This window comes from Sciurus carolinensis, chromosome 7, assembly GCF_902686445.1.
Source record: "Sciurus carolinensis chromosome 7, mSciCar1.2, whole genome shotgun sequence".
NCBI lineage: Eukaryota > Metazoa > Chordata > Mammalia > Rodentia > Sciuridae > Sciurus > Sciurus carolinensis.
Genome location: NC_062219.1, coordinates 154,820,266 through 154,827,313, shown reverse-complemented (window position 1 = coordinate 154,827,313; position 7,048 = coordinate 154,820,266). Strand labels below are relative to the sequence as shown.

General features: G+C 41.8%; 1 pseudogene; it reads right to left on the bottom strand.

The window, feature by feature from the left end:
• Window positions 1-3,068: 3,068 nt before the first annotated feature.
• On the bottom strand, window positions 3,069-6,934 carry LOC124989478 (phosphatidylinositol N-acetylglucosaminyltransferase subunit A-like; annotated as a pseudogene).
• Window positions 6,935-7,048: the final 114 nt, after the last annotated feature.

Below are 7,048 nucleotides of genomic sequence, written 5' to 3'. Positions count from 1 at the left end.
GTATTCCTACTACCACTTCACAGGCTTAGCTCAGTAACAACCACCTAAAAGAGACCTGGCCTGTATCACAGAGTAATTATTCTCTACAGCTGTCACAGGGTCCTGTTTACCCTCTGCACCAAGGGAAACTCAAGAGATCATTTTCAATGCAGATGTCCAGATGCTGCTAAATGTCACCCATTAAAGAAATCTTATGCCCAGTATAGGAGGCATACCTATTCCAGTCAGAGGCTGGCCATGAGGTCGAGAGCCAAGACAGAAACTTGGTCTAGTTCCTTGCTTTCTCGCTGGGAGATAGAGTTCTGATGAGGAAGGAAAGGGCCATTAATGAGGTAGAACAAGATATATTCAGGAATATTCCTCTACCATTTCTCTCCTCCAAACTTGAGTTCCTCCCACTTAAGCTTTTTTTGTGAAGAGAGACCAACAGACACACTGGACATGTGGGGTCACAGAGAAAAGGTCTTGTACAGGCACAATAAGGTGGCCCTCTGCAGGCTAAGGAGATGGGCCTTCAGAGAAAGCAAGCCTGCTCACACTCTGACCTTGGACTCTGACTCCTGAGCTTTTGAATAGAGCCTTCAGATATGGCCAAATGTCCATTGGCTTTCCTTCAGATTTCCAGAAGGCTTTGCCTTCTCCATTCTGTCCTTTTGCTGTAGTCTCTGATCCCGCTGCCCTGCACCATTGCCCAAGTCAGAATAACCCAATTTCTCCAAAGTTCTTGCTCCTCTGGTATATATTCCATTGGATTAAACTAGGCACAAGGATAGAAAATCAGAGTTCATCCTGGTTGACTGACAGTGGATACTGAATAGAAAAAGAACCTGAGTTTAGGATTTTGTTGTGTGGAAAAGAAAGTCACCACTGATGGGTGTTGACCTCCATGATCACAAGACTAGTATTTTTACCCATAGACCTCCATATATTTATTTCATTTTCAATTATTACTTTAAAGGGTAGGATTCAAGTTTTTAAATTTTGTTTCCATTGCTCAGCTAGATTATATGGTACAATGCAAATAGCATGATTTAAAGATGAGCCCTCTAAATTAACTTTACACCAAATTTTAAGTATGTAAATATGTTCGTTCTTTTTATACCTGAGTGGGAAAAGCTGAGATGCCCCAGAAAATCAGGTGAAGAGCAAAATTCTATTCCCTATCCTATGAGAATAGTTGAACAGTTAATGGTGATTCATTTTTGAAATGTTATTGGTTAACTTTGGATCAAAGCAGGATATACTGAACCAGGTTCTGCTAAATGAGTGAGAACATTCTGGAAGCTTGATGAATATGGTACATGTGGCCAGTTGGGGCTCTTTCCTCCAAATTCCACAAATAGGGTTATGATGACCAAAGCAATAAAGATTCACCTCTCCATCTAAGGCTGATTCCTTTCCATTACTGCAGATTCCAGACTCTCTCCTGTGGGCCTCTCTGTATCAAATGCCCCTTCCTGAGTTTCTGTTCTCTATTGCCATTTTCCTGTTTGCAACATACTCACATTTTTTTTTTTTTTTTTTTTTTTTTTGTGGTGCTGGGAATTGAGCCCAGGGCCTTGTGCTTGCAAGGCAAGCACTCTAACGACTGAGCTATCTCCCCAGTCCATACTCACCTTTCTTGCACACTGAAGCCCTAGGCCCTGCCCCTGTGGGTCCTGAGTTCTACGGTAGTTATGGGCTCTCTGTTCCCCTTCATAGCCAGGAGTCTGCTTCAGCAGAAGGCATTGCTTGGGTCCCCCTTTCCCCTACGCTCCCTGGAAGCTGCCACTAGTAAAGATGAAAGGGACCTCTTGCTTACTAAACTCCACTCTTCAGAGGCAAGAACAGTGGTATCAAGCACAGACTCAGAAGCCAGACCGCCTGAATCTAAGTCCCCACTGGGCCTCTTATCAGCTGTATGATCTTGCTTAAATCACTGAACCTCATTTTCCTTATCTGTAAAATGGGGTTATTGTAAAAAAAGGATGTAATGAAGTGCTTATGACAGTGCTTGGAACACAGTTCATAGCATGTAAACATACCTAAGTCTTTGGTGTTCAACTCTGTCTGTAGTAGCTGACACTGCTGACACCACCTTCTTAAATGAAACTCTCCTCCCTTGAGAATGACTTATTTTTGTTTTCCTCATCATTTGCTTGCTGCTTACTCTTTATTTATTTATCTTTTTGGTCAAAATGTAAAACGTCATCATTGCTTTTATTTTTTGGACACAACGTGTAGTTTTACACGTGCAACTGTAATAGCAAATGAAACAGAATGTACTTTTAATAAATTCCTCATCAATGCAGTTCACTTTCAAATAAATGTTTAGGTAGCAGGGTAGAACAGTTTCTACATGCTGATCAGAATTTAATTCCATCTGTTTAAAAAAGGGAAAATAATTTAAACTTGTAAATTACACTTAACATGCAAAATCAAGTAATTTTAAATTCTATTTTCATCTTAAAGAACAACTGAAGAATTAAATGACAATTTTGAGAAAAAATAAGAAAAAAATAAAATCTAGTAGTATACATTTAAAAACTGCTAAGTAGAATAAATAAAACCAAATATTAGCTGTTTTTCACTTTACTATGAATACTGGCACTTTTATGTCATATTCATGTCACTTTCAAAGCATAAAAATCCTAGTAAGATGAAATGGTTTGATCAGTCCATTTTTCTTCAACAAAGGAATCCCTAACTTCTAGATTTTAGAAACTGAATTCTTGCATTAGTGTTTTCATACAAATAAAACACAAATGTATTTATTTAAATTGGTGGTAATCTAAAAGGTAAGAAATTCTGTTAATGTTGTTCTTTAAAAAAAAAAAGTGCAGAATCACAATCAAGATAAAATCCATCTAGTGCACCCACCACAAGTGCCGTCAGTGTTTTGACTTCACATCCTTTTCTCATAAAAACTTATTCTCAAGAGTTCAGAGAATTCAGGCTGTGGCTGGGGCTCACTGGTAGAGCACTTGCCTAGCATGTGTGAGGCACTGGGTTCAATCCCCAGCACCACATTAAAAAAAAAAAAAAAAAAAAAAAAAAAAAACTAAACAAAATGAAGGTATTAGGTCCATCTACAATTAAAAAAATAAAAGGAGTTCAAAGAAATCACAATACACACCATGTGGATATTGTGGGTCTGGAGAGTGAGCACAGTCAACATCCACCCACAGAGACTGTCCCTCAGGGTTTCAGACTTGGCTTGCTATAGATGAGACATTCTGGGTAAAGGCTCTGTGCACACTACAAAACTTCTCAGACATCACTTGGCACGGTGAGGGGCAGTGACTCATCAAAAGGACAGGGTAGCAGCTGGCTTTGAGATGGCACACCTCATACATTCTACTCAGAAAACACAAAAGCACAAAAGTACAAAGGATCAAACGTACACTGAAAATGTAGAGGATTTCTGTGCAGTACCATCAGCAATTAAGGCAAATGTCTCTTCATAAGCATGATTGAAGACGAACACTCCTCAGGAGAACATGCAGGACAGGACAGAAGCAGTGCTGGAACACGTCTTGACTTTTCCCGAGTGTCAACTGGCACTTTTAGCATGTTGACTACTTTATCATTTCATGTCAACCGTGACAACAAAAGAAGTCATTTGAATGATTACCAGGGAGAACACATCTGTGGTCCTTAACGGCAGAAAGAGTCTAGTTCAAAATCTCACACATAAGCAGGTGCTCAACACAACCTGGTAACTGGCAGAACATCCTCTTCCAGGAACCTGCTGAGTATGCATAACTCTTACTAAGTGGACCCAGGAAAATGTTCTAAGAGCTTGACTTAATGTCTAATGAACATGTGTAGACATGATTTAAAGTTTTTTACATAATTGTTATACTTCCCTAAAGAAAACTTGAAAATATCTGATAAATAGCTGATTAATGATATAACATTAAAAACTGGCCAAAAAAACTCAGAAATGTTTGTCCATTCAGCACCCAAAGTTCTTTCAAAATATGATCTTAAAACATCTCTGTTAGGTTTCAGTAATCTAAAAAATGGCACACCTCAGTTTAAACATTCTCTCCTACATTTTAAATAATTCCTGAGTTTCTACACTTGGGAATTGCATACATTTATCTTCCCTCAAAATAAAACACTGAATGATACAGAGGCAGCAAAACTTAATAAATTAACTTTAAAAATAAAAAAAAGCAAGATTATTTTTCAATGGTCTGAACAGAATCATTACAACTGTTCAAACTTTCACAGCCCAGGCTTCCTTTGTCTGGTTTTGGACACTTCATGGTTCTCACCGCTTTTTTCGCTGAGGATATTGATGAGTCCAGGCACCCCTGCCCAATGGCACCAACTGCAACATCAACAAAGAATTTAAGTCATTCATCTGGAAGATGAGAGACAGCTGAACACAGCTGACAAGGCAAACACTCATCCTGTTACTGCGCCACAGCGAGAGGGGAGCCATTCAGTCCCTTGTCCATCAGCAACACTTATTTCTTGCCTCCTGCTTGTACACTTTTTCTGTTCTTTCTGCAACATTCCTCCAGGTGCAAAGTCTTCACTATGTGATGGATATTTTCTAGAGTCAACAATGCCCCTAACTTTAGTTGTCAGATAGCTTTTTCCAAATCCTTTGCCCAAAGACTTTACTGAAAGCTCGTATTATTAAATAAGATTTTCTGGAAGCACCTCAGCAATTCCAACAACTTGTAAACCACAACTAGCTGCTTCCATAATCACTAGGCGGCACTTCAGTAGGGGACCTATGAAGAAAACTATGTCCCTGAACCCCAAATTTCCAACATCCTTGGTTCTAAACCTCCCAAAGACACACCCTGTCAGGTAGCTGGTGTCTTTCTTGTACTTCTTCCGAAATGATTCTCTTGGGACCCTCTCCTCCAACTATGAAATTTAAATCTGGATATTTCTGATGAGTTCAGGGATACCACTAAGCAAACTGGTTCCTTCTCTGTGATCAGTTCTGATGACAGCCCTAGTTATACTGCTATGCCTCCTAAATGGGTCTGAAGTCAACAGGAGCTACGACATTAGAAATGACAACACCATTTCAGGGCTCATCTCTGCTCTTATTACAGTGTTTTCCTTACTAGTTTAAGAGATACAGACAATGTGATGTGTGTCACAAACATACAATTAGAAGTTTATCTGTAACCACAGAGCTGACATCAGCAAATCCAAAAAGTCTGCAATGATCATCTGGAGTATAGAAGACAGTATCAAGGACCATGGCAGAGAATTATGGGAATGGATTATAGTGATTCCTGAACAAATAGAGTGAAAAGAGAATCATGAACCATAGATTGATTGTACACAACTTTCGGAGGCAAGTAATAGACCTTGAGACCATTAGCGAGGTAATGGAGGCCTTTTTGATTTCTGTAAGCATGGTTGAAAATTATGACTTTGTGCCCTCTTTCAATGGGGCACTGAGAAAACTGGTAAATGAGTCTTTCCACACCCTCCTTATTTGGGTAGAAAAACTCAGACACCATGCACATTATGGGTACAGGTTCTCCAGGTGGAAAGACTTGCAGGACTCGCTGGGGAGACAGTTTAGGATCAGTACTCACCGCAATTCAGTTGGGATATGTGTCCTGTTAATACTGAGTCCCATGGCTATTTGTCCTTATTCTCTATTCCCGGCTCTACACTTAAACAAAACAAACAACAGAAAACTTCTTAAAGATTCTAACCTCAGGGATAACTGAGCTAGTTCCATACTTAAAGTTCCAGTTAAGATCTTCATTTCCTATAAAGTCCACCAACTGGAATCTTATTCTGATATTTCTGGGACTTACTTCCTGTCTTCCACGCAGTCTCAGTTAACTACTTGTTTCTATTCATTTACCATACCTTATCTTCTACAGTCTTCTCTGACCTATGTTCCCAGATCACCATATGCAACTTCTACTTCACACTATTTTTTAAAATTTTTATTTGTTCTTTTGAGTTATATATGGCAGTGGTATGTATTTTGACATATCATACCTACAAGGAGAATAACTTCCCGTTTTTGCCTCACACCATTTTTGACACCTAAGGTCTCCATACCAGGTTGTGAGCTTTAAAGGAATGGAACTGAGTCTTAGCTTAGTCTTTAAATACCTAACATCCAGCACAGTATCAGGTGCTCAATACCTAACATCCAGCACAGTATCAGGTGCTCAATAAGTGGTAAATGAATAAAAAAAATAACATGAGTGTTGCTTCAGCCAATGTCTTTTTTAAAGAAGAGGTCGAAGGGCTCAACAATTATTCAGACCTTCTTATGCGTAATGCAGGATCAGAATCCAGTTTCATTTCACTCCTATTCTTCTCTACAATACATTCCACTATTGAAGTAACCGCAAGTGCAGTGACCCCAGGCACAAGATCCACCATCAGTTTCAGCTTCCCCCGTTACCAAATGTGCGATCTTGGGCAGCTAATCTCTGCGCACACTTTCCTTCTAAGACCGTAATACACACTTCTTCCAACCTGTTACGACTAAATGGCAATGCAGGAGGATAGTGTCTAGAACCACAACACACACTCAAAAAAGGTCACTGAGCATTACCTAAAGACTGCGAGGACCCTCGGTGCAATAGTTTCGTCTTACTTACAAGTTTCCATTTAAAACAAACGAAAAACAGAAGGCTGCGGCTGCTCTGCAGAGGCGGCCATGCCCACCTCCCCTCTACAGGCCCCACGAGACGGTTTAGGACAGCAGCCCTGGGCCGGGGCGCGGGGCACCTCGAGCCCGGGGCTCGGCCGCCTCGGCCGCCCCCGGGGCTCGCTCGATAGCCTTCCCCTCCAGGTCTCGGGTGTCGGCGCTCCTCCCTCGGACGAGCGGCCAGGAGCAGGCGACCCCACGCAGAGCCGCCGGACGCAGCCCCGCACCGCTCCCTCCCGAGCACCGCGCGCGCCTCCGGTCGCCGTCCGGGTCCGAGAGCACCGCGCCCGGCATCCCGCTCTCGTCCGCACGGCGCCTGCGAGCAGCCCCACCTTCGCCCCACCGGCCCCGCAGGCGCGGCCCCGCCCCCAACGCCGGCCTCCCCCCGGCGCCGCAGGGCGCACGCGC